This window comes from Erpetoichthys calabaricus, chromosome 1 (assembly GCF_900747795.2).
Source record: "Erpetoichthys calabaricus chromosome 1, fErpCal1.3, whole genome shotgun sequence".
NCBI lineage: Eukaryota > Metazoa > Chordata > Cladistia > Polypteriformes > Polypteridae > Erpetoichthys > Erpetoichthys calabaricus.
In genome coordinates, this window is record NC_041394.2 from 106,027,275 (window position 1) to 106,042,585 (window position 15,311).

Here is a 15,311-nt window from a genome sequence, read left to right on the forward strand (position 1 = left end):
TAGTGAAAAAACCGAAGCATTAATATTTGTTCTCTAGGATTTTTAAGGGAAATTGACAATTTTTCATTAAAAATCACAGGCTTTTCTTCATCTCTGTTTGCATAGGTTAAAACTCTTGGAGTATTTTTAGATCCTATACTCTCCTTAGTACCATATATTAATAATATCAACAAGGTAGCCTTTTTCCATCTTAAGCAAATTTCAAGGTTGTGTCTTTTTCTTTTGGATACAGAAACCACGTCTCTTATCCATGTTTTTGTCACATCACAACTTGATCATTGCAATGCATTGGAGCCTGCTACAGTATGTCCAAAACTCAGTGGCAAGGGTTGTTGCACACTTAAAACCTTGGGAGCATTTCATGCCCACACTTCAAAAATTACTACCCATCCTTTTTTTTGCATTCAACATAAACTTCTCCTCTTGGTTTTTAAGGTCCTTTATTGTCTTGCCCCATCTTTCTTTTTTCTTTATTGAACCCATATATCTATCACGCTCACTTCACTCTTCCAATTCTATGCTGTTAACCGTGTCCCACTGTGCAGATTGTGTACTATGGGTGACAGAACTCTTCATGCTTCAGGCCCATGGTTATGGAATGCCCTGCCTTTGGAGCTTTGTATTTGTACCTCATGTAAACTTAAAATGTATCTTTTTAGTGTTGCTTTTTGTTGATTTTGCTAATTAACTATATGTATAGGAATGTTTAACGTGTTTTAATATTTTGTATTGATATACAGTGTCCTTGGGTATCTTGAAAGGTGCTTTCAAATAAAATGTATTATTATTATTATTATTATTAATAGGGTATGAGATGTATCGCTTCTTTATGCAGGAAGTGAATCACACCTGTCCTTTTACTCAATGAAATAATTGACAGTACATGACTACATTGGTTCCTAATCCTGAGAGGTGACAACATGAGACCGATATAAAATGATGAAAAACCAAAAAATTTTTCACTGCATATACACAGCATTGGCCCGCTTAAAGAGGAAATAAAAGAGAGTCTGTACATGATGTTCATCACATTTGAGGTTTAATACATTTGTCATGTCAGTGCACATTATAATAAAAGTACGGCGATACTAATTACTATGTGTGTGTCGTCATTTAGTTGTTTTGGCTGCATTTTCCTACTTGATCAAGTTTCTCCAAAATGTTGTGTACAGATGGGTCAGAGATGCAATAAATATATGCAAGTTTTCCTGTCAAGTTTTCTTGTATAAATTCCAGCTTTGGCAAGGAACATTGCATACGCATATTTTCGTGTGTATATACTGTCAGAAAACGACCAAAAGACATCGAGAAGGTTTGGGGCAGCCACCCATTTAATCGATTATGGCTGCAAAAGCTATTAAAGAACAGAGACATGTTCATTCAATTGAGTCCAAAACAGAACTGACTTCCAGGTAGCAAGATGGCAGCTTTAAAGGCCAGTAGCGGAAGTGATGTCATCCCGACCGGAACCAGAAGTGACGTCATTGGCTGCCCCAGAGCTGGGTGGGATTTCCCTAGAATGGTCTGCAAAAGATCGAGAGGGAAAATTAGTGCACTCCGCCCCCCCCTGGTCTGGCATGGAACTACCTGTATTTAAGCCCTTTAGCTGTCTCCTAAACACACGTGTGTGACAATACGCTTTATAAATCTGACCCTGGAACTCTGAATGAATATGTAGAATTTGAAATTTCTTCTGACTTTACTAAAACGTTCAAATTATTTCCTTTTCAATATTTCTGTTTCTGTATGGCATTTGAAACTTCCCTGCAATAAAACAAAAATGTTATTTATGTTATTATTTTGTGAATAAATTTAAATGAAAACAAATGCTCACACCACATGAATGCTCAAGCCTCATATAAAAATAAATGCCAAAGGTACATTCATATTTTTTATGAGGGACCTGTGATTACATTTAGCCATATTTAATACTTGCATTTTTTTATTAAAATCAACTCTTGGACAATTCCACTGGGAAAATATTACTATAGAAAATGTTATGTTTGCAAACACATGGAATGTACACATGCACTAAAATGTTTATTAATGGACGTTTTAATATTTTGGTCTTGCAATGATATATACAAGTTAGTTTCTCACAGAAACAGTAAAATTTAACTCATATGTTGCTTGACATTTCATAATCACCAAACAAATTAAACTAATAAATGCAGTAAAGTGAAAAAGTAGATACACCCTCATTCAGTTTTCTGGTTTTACATATCAGGACATAAGTAATAATCATTTAGTCCTTACCAAGTCCTACAATTAGATAAATCATTTGAAAAACAACATATAACTTTGTCTTTATTCATTTCAGAAAAGGAAACAAGAAGAAGTTATGTGTGAAGAATTCAATACACTGCACGTTTCATTAGCTTTTCTGACCATTTGAGGCCCACATATTAATACAAAACCGACATTGATAATTGTGAGAATTTGATAAAATGATTATTAAGTAGAAATAGTATAAGGTTTTATATTTGGTGTAGATAGAAAGCATATTATATTATGCAATGCTACATAAATGGAATGATTTAAATGTTTTTAATACAGTTAAGCCATAGTCCTTATGGACTATGATGTTTGCTAATGACATTGTGATCTGTAGCATGAGTAGAGAACAGATTGAGGAGACCCTGGAGAGGTGGAGATATGCTCTAGAGAGGAGAGGAATGAAAGTCAGTAGGAACAAGACAGAATACATGTGTGTAAATGAGAGGGAGGTCAGTGGAATGGTGAGAATGCAGGGAGTAGAGTTGGAGAAGGTGGATGAGTTTAAATACTTGGGATCAACAGTACAGAGTAATGGGGATTGTGGAAGAGAGGTGAAAAAGAGAGTGTAGACAGGGTGGAATGGGTGGAGAAGAGTGTCAGGAGTAATTTGTGACAGACGGGTATCAGCAAGAGTGAAAGGGTAGGTCTACAGGACGGTAGCGAGACCAGCTATGTTATATGGGTTGGAGACAGTGGCACTGACCAGAAAGCAGGAGACAAAGCTGGAGGTAGTAGAGTTAAAGATGCTAAGATTTGCTTTGGGTGTGATGAGGATGGATCGTATTTTTGCATTAGATACACAAGAACAGCTGGAATCTATCTTGGCAGCATACTGTACAAAACAAAACCCAAATTTAAGAAAGATACCATTGCATCAATAATTATTGAAGTGGAACAGTGAAAAGATGGTGTTTTAGGTTTGTTAGCACTGTGACCTGAGGTTAGAATAAGGTCACTTTAAATCTTGTAAAAGCTGATTTAAGAAGGTCGGCATGTAGAAGGGCAGTGAACACACAAAAAATGGTCACTGAACAGGTATGGAGAGAACTGTCTTTAATTATAATATTGTAAATGCCTTGATTTTGCCAATTCATTTATTTCTTAGTGATAAGAAGCTTTCAGAATGAAAAAGTTAATAATATCTGATCAAAAATGTCTCAGGTGCTCTGTTTCCTTTTAATTCTATTAATAAAATCTGATCATAAAAATAAATAAATTCTGTTTTGAAGATTAAAGCCATCTTACCTTTGTGGGCACACAAAAAAGTGCTCTATAAAAAGCCCTTATATGAGTAGGTGTGAATGACTGTGGTCATTCTTTGGCAGACAAAAGTAGACAGAAATAGACAGTGTTATAAAACTCTCCACAGGCTATTAATAAAGGCTCGTGATTAGATACTAGCTCATTCAGTGGTTTAACACAAACTCCTACACATGGTGTGGAGGAGGGCATTGACTTGCAATACAAGGATTTCTATAGAAGAAGCCTTTTTTGTCGACATGTTGGTGCATTAGCTGAGCCTAAGTAAAGATATTTTTTTCATTCTAAAGTGTAAGCATGAAGCAAATTATAGAATAAGAAAATATATATTTAATCAGCCAAAGTGAAGTTTCTTTGCTGTTGGATATACATTTTAGAGTCGCAAAGCAAAATTGAGTCATTTGTTTCCCTTTAATGTAGTTTCTAATAGATATACAAAATGCTTTTCAGTAGATAACAAATGCTTTATAGAATAACTAGATATTACAGGCAGGCAATGTGGCCTAATAGCCAAAACTCTAAATTTTGAATTTTAAGATTATAAACTGAATCCCTACCACTGAAAAACTGCACTTCCCTATGCAAGTCACTTAACACACCTATAATTTTACTGAAAAAAAGAAATGATTGTAAAGAAAGTACTAAAACTAAAACCGTGGAAAAGTGTTCAGTAACGAAATTCAATTTTTAAAATGGAGCTGTGTTGCCTGGTCAGCTGGGTATATCTACATTAGTTGACACTTCTAGTGGCTGAGCTTAGAGGTCACCACGCTGTGATCAGTGAACATCTTAGCACTTCATTTTATCAAAGTGACCACAACTGGTAACATGACTACTACCAATGACCTATGATCCAAAGAGATCTAGTGCCAGGTTTCTAAAAAAAATGATGTTCATTATGAATTATGCCTGACTGGCACAGAAACACAATAATTATTTAGCAGTCTAATTCAGATCAGAATGCTGTTGTAAAAGCCAACTATATTGAGATTTTTTGTATAGCCTATTCATACTTTTTCTTGCTATTCTGTTTTAATTGATGTCACAGTTGAGCTTTGGTTTTCTGTCAAATCCCTTCTTTTGTTTCCAGTTTTCACCTAGCCATCCCATCTCTACTGTTTTGCTAGAGAACACAGACCCTAGTGCTCATAATGGCAGTGTACCAACATACCCTGAAATAAAGATTACCAAAAAGAACATCATATTCAGTCAAAAATACACAAGGGAGAAAAAGGCAGAAGCAGTAAAGACACGCTCAAGAGCTTAATCTACAGTATGTACCCCAGTATTCATAAATATGAAATGGCTTTCCTCTAACTCTAAGGTGGGGTGGCTTTCTCACTTACCTACCATCTGAAACAGGGAGCTCAAGCATCAAACAATCTTCTGCTTACATCACAAATCCCCATCTTCGTCTGAATTCTTGCCTCAGTACCTCCCTGCTAGGTAACAATATAACTGGCATGCATTTTTTGGGTGCCAAGTGGTGTCTGTGTCTTTTTGCCTACACTAAAGTTTGTCCCTACTGCCCTGCCTCACAGACCATAAGTATCCAAATACAAGCAGCTTAAGTTCACATAAAAATGAGTTTTTTTTTATATGCAGCTTCTAATTTGCATGTATTGTTTTAACTAAAAAAAAAGTTTACAGAGTGGTGGTGCTGCACAGCCTAAAATAGCTTCATTTATGTATTTGTGAAAAGCAAACCAAGATATTTCAAGAAGCTGGGTACATAAAATGACAAAACACAGTTGAAATTGATATTTTTTTGCTGAATAAATAATTTAAAATGTATAGCCATACTCACATTTTTCACATTTGTCTATCCACCTCTGATGGCCAGTTACCTACACAGGCACTTAGCTTAGCTTTACAGTTACCTGTGTGGAGTCTTTTTTAAAAGAGCTACATACAGAAGAACATGAGCTCTGTCCAGCAGCTCAGAAGTAAATGTTACCCTTTTGTGTCCATACTTCAATGCTGGAGTATGAATGCTTATCTCATACTGAACACTCTGGTTGTTTACCTCAAATCATCCGTTTTCATTATTACCACTGAACATTAAGGTAAAAAGCCGCAATGCATACTTTTCCCTACATAACACTTAAAAAACATGTTAGTCCAGATGTCTTTGTCATTTCTAGAATGAAGTTTTAAGTCTCACAGTCAAACTACAAAGTAAGTCCTAAGGTGAGTGATCTACCACAAGATGAAGGGTTGATTTTGAGTACTAACATCTCTCTCTCTCTCTTTTACCAGATCCAAAGAAGACAAATAATATCTCCATGCACTTACCTCCACCACTTCCGGATTCTCAAAATGGCCACTCGACATCAATTCCGTTTTCGGCTCCAAAAGATGACGTCACTTTTCAGTCCCACCGTAATGATGTCACTTCCAGCTACTAGCAATGATACTGGTCCTGCCATGATGACATCACTTCTGTCTCCTAGTGATGATGTCACCTCCGGTCCCGCCATGATGACATCACTTCTGGCTTATTCGTGATGACATCACTTTCAGTTTCTGCCACGATGACATCATTTCCAGCCTACAGGTTTAGTGTAATTTCCTGCCATATCACATCCTGTTGCCATTTTCTGTATAAATATCTCCATCTCAGTACTGTATGTTGTCAAATGCTTTGCTTTTTGATCCACTTTCATTCATTTTCCATCAAGTCCAACAGACATTATTACGGGGCAATTTCCCCAACTCTTTTTGACGTGTCTGTGTCAAATTAATCATGTTACAGTGCCAACAAGGAAACAACAGTTAAATATTTGGTCTCTACACACATTTTATTGATATAGTACTAGTGAATGAAAGGATAGACCCCAATTGCAAACAAACCTGCCGGGGACTTATGAGTATCTTAATGCCCATTCATGTCTTTCTTAATGGAACAACTGTAGTTAGTGAGACAGTGCTTTATATAAAGGCGAGTCTGAATAGATCTGTTCTGTGCTTTTTGTCTCCATCAACACCTTTGGCTTGTTCAATCACTGGATCTGTCCTATGCATGTCCATGATCTGGTGGGCAGTGCACCTGACTACAATCATTTTAATAGAGTCAAGTCAGTGTAAAATAATGGAATATGAACAAAAGAATCCAATCTGTTTGTTGCAATTCTCATGTGACTCACTATTATTATTTTCTTATGTGTTTCCCATGGCTCAGAAAAAAATCAATTTTGTACCTTTAATTATAATTTAATCTAATCTAATGCCATATCTGTACCTGTCAGGCAGGCATAGGTGCTGCAACATGATAACATGTCTAATACATATCCATGACAAAGGCACTGATGTTTTCTAAGGAGGTTTTAGAGTAACTATTACTAAACATTGAAGTTAAAGACAAAGAAAGCCTACATTTAAAATAAACATATGCTTTAAGATTCTGAATTTTTAACTCTAAATATTTACTTAAAATATTTGATACTACAATAATTTTCATGATTTTAAAAATATTTATGTAATGTAGAGATCAACAGCCTAACAGTCGGAAATGTGAATGTCAAACAAGTAAGTCAATGCAATAATCTGTAAAGACTGATTAGGTACGATGATTGCCAGACATGCCAAAAAGAAGAATGAGTTATTCTATCCCAGATTCTTTAGTATTTGAACTCTTCGTGAGTAATTCATAATTATTATGTGACCTTTATTCTAATGTGTAAAACATGCGTTGTCTTTTTTACCATATGCTAAGCAGGATATGTGAAGAGCAAACATAAGATCTAACTTGTAAGGTACACAAAGTTTTTCATTAAATCAGTACTGTCTTGTTATTTTATTGTGTGCCTTAACAACTGAAAATTATATTCCTAAAATTTCTCTTTCTTGCTTATCTGGTGAAAAGAGAAGATGATGTGCAATAAATTCTTCACATGCAGATGCATATATAGCTGGGGGCAAATCGTGCTAGGGGGCAGTTCTATTTGCAGAGTCTCAAATGAAAATAGTCTCACAATGACTAACAAGTTATGGAATTTTATCATTTATTAATTTTCTAAACTACACATACCTACTCTTAAGGTCAGTATCAGCTTACCATCTAACAACACTCATAGGTGTGGCACCAGAAAGAAGTATCTGAGGTTTTTTTACCAATTGGTACCAAAAACCTTGGCTTTTTTGATACATACATGCATAATTATATTACTGTCTGTCTTGACAGAATGGCTCTGATTTTGAAATTTTCATTGGAGTATTATTTATGTTTTTGTATATAGGAATAACTAAGGAGAACCCCTCTGACACATGTTAATGCTTTTTCCGCACATTCGTATATCCTTCTCTATTCAGTTCAAGGACACATTAGGACAATTTGTATCTCTAATTTGTCTTATTTTAGGTTGTCTATGTGCTCAGCTATTGACTATCATCCTGCTAAATGTTAGTTTCACTGTGCTGAGTGCTGAGGACTTGGTTACCCAATACAAGTTATTCATCAGTTTGAGCCTTCAGTGCTAACACATTTCATCAGTTTCTGGATCTGCAGACGTCAAAGTGCATTTTATCACTTTTTCTTGTGTTTAGTGGCATGCATATATCATAGTTTTCATCTTTTTGCTTTTTTGTTTGTGTTCTGGTGTTCATATCCTGATCTGATAGTGTCACTGTTATGTGACTAGTTTGTGATGTTATAGGGGCTATTTTATTTATATTCAGTTGAAGAACTCACCATTTTATCAGGTCTTTGTGAATGCATGTGGAGACAATGGAAAGTCTCAGCTAAAAGATAAAATGCCTTTTTATTTTTCCAGTATGCTGTATCATTGTTTACAGTCAACTCTATTTTGATAGTTTACAGACTTTGGTGTGTTCCTATATTTGAGTTTTGATTAGACTTCTAATATAAAAAAATACATGCATAAACCAAAATTATGACTAAAGCATTGCTAAGTAATTTGTTTCCTGAATCTTTGCAACTTCGTTACAAATTTCCTATGCTAAACAATTATTTTTGAGCCAGGGCAATCGTGACAGTTAAGTCATTAACAGAAATCATTTTTGCTTTCAAGTCAACAAAGTTTCAACGTATTTTTCCAAATGGAAAAGGGCAATTGCACAAAGGTAGCCGGGAAAACAGAAAAATTACAGGAGCACCCCAAATTGTAATCGTTAAACAGGAAGGGGTTTAGAAAGCCAGGGGAATGAATCAGCAAAGCCAGAGTTGATAACCAAAGATCCTGAAATGAACTTGTTTTGTTTTCTCCTAACTGTTGTTAGATTAGTTGTGTTTTTAACAAAAAGAATCCAAATCTTGGCCAATGAGTAATGAGTTATTGGTTTTATAGATGGAGGGTAATGACATGTGTCATGTGACTTCTTCATCACTTGACCAGCAAGACGTGTGGCGATGGAAAGCGGCATGGCTACTGGCCATGCAGGTATGGCACAAAATGGTGGTGATAAAGATGCAAAACCACAAAATGGCAGCAATTCAACATCAATATCATAACAATAAAAATAAATGATCAAATAAATTCAAAGCAAAGGAAAACAAGTGACAACATCTACAGAGACCAGAGAAGGCCATGCCCCTTCCTGTCAGGAACGAATAAAAGGGGGCATGCCTGGAGTGTCAGATCTCAGTCTAACTAAAGATATGGAAGGAGAAGGAACTCCCAAGCTGTCTGATGCCATGATCTGTTTTGTTCATGAAGTGCTTTTTGTTTTACTGCTATTTAGAGGCTAGAATTGCTGACTTTTCTTTTGTTTGCCAGCAATACTTCTGTTTTATTAACATTAAACTGGGTTGCCTGGCTAGCTCTCCAACAATTATTGTCGATTCCATGACTGGTAAACTATTCCTTGCTTGACCAGCAATAAAATTTACAGCGTATACCTACAGTATATACATACACATGTCTGTACAATCATGCAATCTTAAAGTCATTTACTTGGTGCTTTAACACCTGGTTTAGTGCTGTCACATTACAGTGAAAAGAATGACAATGACAAGCAAACTAAAAATTTAATTTAGTAGAAAACACTGTAGAAGAGCCCAAATAAAAGTTTTTAAAAAACTGCACAGGTCATGAAAACATGAGGTTCAAATGAGGTGCTTTTTTATTTAAAAATATAGCAAAAAATCTTTCCCTGTACATCAGGGAAAATTGGCAAAGGGAGACCAATTCCCGCATCAGTCATTAGTAGTGTGAGTTTAGACAATACTCACTTTTACAAGATGCATCTACATGTAAGGCATTGAAAACAAATCACATACACCCTCAATTTAAAGCCAAACTACTACTATTAGGCTCATTATGTACTGTATATACATATCATACTAACCTGCATTGACTGACTGACCTGCATCATTTTTTCACCTTTCACCCATTATCCCACTCTAACTGAAGGATATAATGAAGTAAGTGAAGGTCAAACAAGTAAATGTGAATTATAACCATAAAAACTTAACACAAGAAAAATAAAAAGTAAAAAATGTAATTGCTAATAAAGGAGACTCCCTCAGTCTTAGTACACAGAGTGCATAATTGTGGCTTACGAAACAGAATACATTATGTAATAAAAACTGCCCATATAACAATTTATTTTGTCTTTGAAACATCCCTTTGTTTTGTCAGAATTCTACAGACAATAGGAGGAAAGTGTAAGCAGACTAGAAAAGATTAAAAAAAATTAAAAATAATAAATTCCCGTGAAAATCAACTTCTCTTTTTAAAAATGTTTCACTGCTTAAAAAAGCAGCTTCCTCAGTTCTTGATGCAAATTGCTTATCCTGAGTATTTAAAGCGTTGATGATCAATCATGTCTAAGGTCAAGCTCAAAGATGACCAATCACATAATAGAAGAAACGTATTCATGGTGAAATACCCAGGGAAGCCCCAAGATGATGCCATTGTAAGCTGCGGATAGGTGGTGGGGACAGATGGCGTCTTAATCCGCCTCCTTTGTTTAGTGATGGTCATTCTTTCTTCACATAAATCACCAATTTCACCCCTCTATTCATTTTTAATGTGGATATTTATTGACAAATCAAAAGACAGATCTTAATATATAATATAATAACATATAACATATATATATATATATATATATATATATTAACGTATGTGCGACTTTGGGAAACTGTTAGGGCTTAAGTAAGGTAAACGATGCCACCCCAAACCCAGAGGAGGCGCTGTCACTATCTGTTCTCTCTGTTTTATCTGCAATACTGAGAGGGCTGAGCCCCAGCGAGGCAAGTGATGCCATCTGCAGAGAACAGAGAAGGTTGTGCCCCATCCTGTCAGGAATGAATAAAAGGGGGCATGCCTGGAGTGTCATGTCTCAGTCCAACTAAAGATGTGGAAGCAGAAGGAACTCCCAAGCTGCCTGATGCCATGATCTGTTTTGTTCCTGAAGTGCTTTTTGTTTTGCTGTTATTTAGAGGCTGGACTTTTCTTTTGTTTGCTAGCAACAATACTTCTGTTTTATTAACATTAAACTGGGTTGCCTGGCTCACTCCCCAACAATTAACTGGTAAACTATTCCTGGCATGACCAGGAATAAAATATACAGCGTATACCTACAGTATATACATACACATGTTTGTACTGTACAATCATGCAATCGTGAAGTCATTTACTTGGTGCTTTAACACCTGGTTTAGTGCTGTCACATTACAGTGAAAAGAATGTCAATGACAAGCAAACTAAAAATTTAATTTAGCAGAAAACACTCTAGAAGAGCCCAAGGAACTGAATAGCAGATGACTTGCCTCTTTATTGCACAACACTAAAAATATTTTAAGATTTACTGAACTTGTAAAATACATCTGGCTTAGAAAATATATGCAACTGATTTGCTTCACTGAGCCTGAGATTTGGGAAAAGCAAGGGACAAATTTAGAACAGATACTGTAGGTTAAGTTTCCTTATCAACATGTTTAAGAAAACATTTTAGGCACAAAAGGCTCATATTGCTGCTTTCCTTGCTTCCAAGTATGACAACATTTGTTAACACTCCTGAACTTTAGATGACTTTGGAAAGTCAGTGCTGTACAAAACTTAAACTTTAACATTTTTTTTATTCATTCACCTACACAGCTATTTGGTTTGGTTGACTTTGTTGAAAATACATTTGGATGGAATTTAAATGAAACATGTACAGGTGTCTGGGCAGACATACAAATTACAATATTTTGTGCCATATTTAGCTAAGTAATGTCATTAAGATTGCTTTTACTCGCTCAAACATATATTATAAAAATTATTTCCTCACATCTTCAAGAAACTGACTTCAAACTCTTATCAGGTTTCTTGACAAGATGCATTTCATCAGCCTTCTTCAAGATCTCCTTGAAACTCCAGTGTGTTCAACAATTAACTGATAATTCATACAGACACATGACCAGCTGTAATAAAGAAAAAAATAATATGGGTAAATATTTGTGAAAATTCACACACAATTGTAAAGATCTATTTTTTATTTAACTTGACTAAAATAAGAATGAATGTTGCCGTGTGTGCTGACGAACTTAAATGATTTTGCCCCAGATAACAGTTGTATCCTTAGGCCAAATGCAGAACATTTGAATCACAAAAGCAAATTAAGTGGCAGTGCAAGTGAGCACACAGTGAAAGACAAAATTAAAGTGGAAAGAGAGCATAGCGTGATAGGATGGCGTCATTTATGATTTACTGCAATTGAGGCACTGACAGAGTACAAACATTCCTTTTGGAAAAGTGGATCACCCACGTTTTGAAGCTTATTTCAACAAGCAGAGGTGCAATTTCAGCACAGTGTAACTTTGCAAGAACTATTTGCCCCAGGGCTGCTAAAATCCTAAAACCAAACAACTTATCAAAATGTTTGGCTGAGTATCTTTTACTACATTAAAACATACAGATATGAAAGACAGGCAGACTTCTGAATTTTTAGGTTAATTAGGGTGCTTTAGGAATCATTCAAGCTGACACACTGAATCTGAATCTTGCTTCCAAACTGAACACATTAAACTTTATAACAGTATCCCTGGAAAGTGTTGCAGAGAAAAATAATTATCCCTCAAGTTGCCAATTTCTCACCACTCCATAAAAAAGTTATTTAAGGATGAAACATTTATCATCCAGCTTTTTAGAACCGACAGGAATATTGACATTTCACCAAAGCCACGGAAGATACAGTTTTGGCAAAGTCTAAATAAATTGAATATATGTCTACCTATAAATGGAAAGTAATGAAAGACTCTAGCCCAGTTAGGCAGGGAATGTATTAGAAATGCAGGGCCGTGATGCCTCCACCTACACTGAGAATAGATGAATGACTGCTATAGAAACAGAGGCTAAGTCACTTGTGATTTTTACTCCGACTGAGGGCTGGTGAGCAGGCGGTTACGGATGTGAGTTCGGGAGAAGACTAAGCTAGCGAAGGGCATTTCACAAACCTTCTTTCAATATCTGGAAAGTCAGAAAAGAAGAATCCATGAAGCCTACGGTTCCATGTGAATATCCAGCAAATATTACAAAGCACCTTTTGCAGAACACATCATCACAAAAATTTTACAAAGCACAATAATTAAGAGTGCATTTAAAAATATCAAGAACAATGGCAGATCATCAATAACAGTGAACTAATGCAAGAGTGATTGTATGAGATGACAATTTAGAGAAATCATAAACACTTCAGAAGAGGCTATAGCTCTGTCCATTATCCAACCCACTATATCCTAACTACAGGGTCACGGTGGTTTGCTGGAACCAATCCCAGCCAACACAGGGCACAAGGCAGGAACAAATCCTGGGCAGGGTGCCAGCCCACCACAAGACACACACACACACACGAAGCACACACTAAGGACAATTTAGGATCGTCAATGCACCTAACCTGCATGTCTTTGGACTGTGGGAGGAAACCGGAGCACCCAGAGGAAACCCACACAGACACGGGGAAAACATGCAAACTCCTCGCAGGGAGGATCCAGGAAGCGAACCCGGATCTCCTAACTGCGAGGCAGCTATAGCTCCAGGAATAGCCAATTTAAGAGCAAGAGAGTAGAGATGTGATTTTAAGAGTGAAATAAGTATGTTACCAAACAGAACTCTAGGAAGAGTTTCAAAGAGTAGGCGCCATAAAGCTACCTGGACATTCTCAGGGTGTTGCTTTGCAAAAATGAGGGTGGCAGAGTCGGAGCATCACAGATGTCTAGCAAATTGGTATCAGCCAAGAAACAATGACAGGTATTCTCTGTTTCAAAAATTAACAGCTTTAAAAGCCAATATAGTGTAGTGAAGCCAGCCTTAGGAGAATGTGGAGAATGGGTTCATTACGCTTGGTCCGCCTAAGAACCTTTTCAGTAGCATCTTGAATCTGTTGTATTCTTTTGACATTTCCAGCAGGAAGATTGCTAAAAAATGAATTACAATAATCCAGCTAACAGCCTACAGTAATGTACAAAGACCGCCTGAGTGCTGCAGATATTTAACTTTCAAAGCAAATAGTGCTGTCATCCATAACCTAAAGACTGGTGAAGATGGATGACGGGAAAATCTTACAGGCTATGTCAACTGGGATAAGGACTGAAGCTTTTAGAGATGAACTGAAGATCTCACAAAAGCTGTTCACTTTTGTTTGTATTCAGGTGAAGAAGCTGGCAGATATCCATTGACTAATGCCATCAGGCAGGTGGTGAGCTTGTTTGTATTGATGTTCATCCAGAATGTAATTTCATACACAGCTGTGCATCTACATATGAAGGGAAAATGAAGTCAGTGCTGACAAATCAAATATCCCAGGGGCAATTCATTAATACTAAATACAACTTCACCAAGCACTTACTCTAGGGTCACACAACTGGAAATTGCCAAGCACAAGAGACAGCATCCATCCAATGATTAATGACCACATCAAAGAGTTGCACTATAATATTGTTGCTGTTTTTTTGTACCAGCACCTTTTATTCAGATGTCCCTGCTGGTATCGTCTTCATTCCTCTTTTTTGTAAAGCAACTCATAATATAACATTCTAAAACTCACTCCAAGTCCAAATCAGGGTCACAGGGGGCTACAGCTTATCATAGCAGTGTCAAAAACAAAGCAGAAGACTGCCCTGGACAGGCCACTGTTTCATCAAAGATCTTACTTATACATACTGTAAGCCCAAGTTTATGGTGAAGTTCATTGGCATGTGTACATAGTACAATTACATTTTTACTTGCATGTTGCCTTACAACACTAATGCACACACACAAAAAAAATCTTCTGCAACTAATATAACACACAAAGGAGAAAGTGTAAAATCCATGGACTATGACTGCATTTGGAATTTGAAATAAGGATGCTGGATCTGTGAAGCAGCAGAGTTAACTACTACATTACATGCAAGCTTTGTTAAACCAGTACCTGCAGAAAGACCAATGTGTTTCTTAGTCAGGAACGAGACCACATTGACCTTTTCAAATGGATGCACAGGAAACTTCTGTACTTAGAGAAATGACTCCTCCATTTGTGGTCGCTAGCAAGTCTTTGGAAAGTCTCTATAATCTCAGAGACAGCAGGTCTAATGCTTAATACCTGCATGTAATGCAGTATTGCACCAATCCAAGACATTTTAATTTCATATAGGCGTCCATCATAACCTGCTCTAAATGGGGTTTTTTCCCCAGATGGGATGCTAACTGTTTTTTTTTTATTTCAGTTTTACTTCGTAGCACATATGTTACTGAATTGACTAAAAAATCAAACTCGCCTAACTTCATGTCACACTCTCAGACAGGCTTAGCAAATGCAACCTGGTTCTGTCTCTATTTAAGCTGTGA

General features: G+C 36.4%; 1 protein-coding gene across 1 annotated transcript in view; it reads right to left on the reverse strand.

The window, feature by feature from the left end:
- LOC114647671 (glutamic acid-rich protein-like) overlaps window positions 1–14,322 on the reverse strand; it is a 792,149-nt gene extending 777,827 nt beyond the window's left edge. The window contains exon 1 of the mRNA XM_051919342.1: window positions 14,316–14,322. The gene's annotated coding sequence lies outside the window, so the exon portion shown is untranslated. The remainder of the gene's footprint in view (window positions 1–14,315) is intronic.
- Window positions 14,323–15,311: the final 989 nt, after the last annotated feature.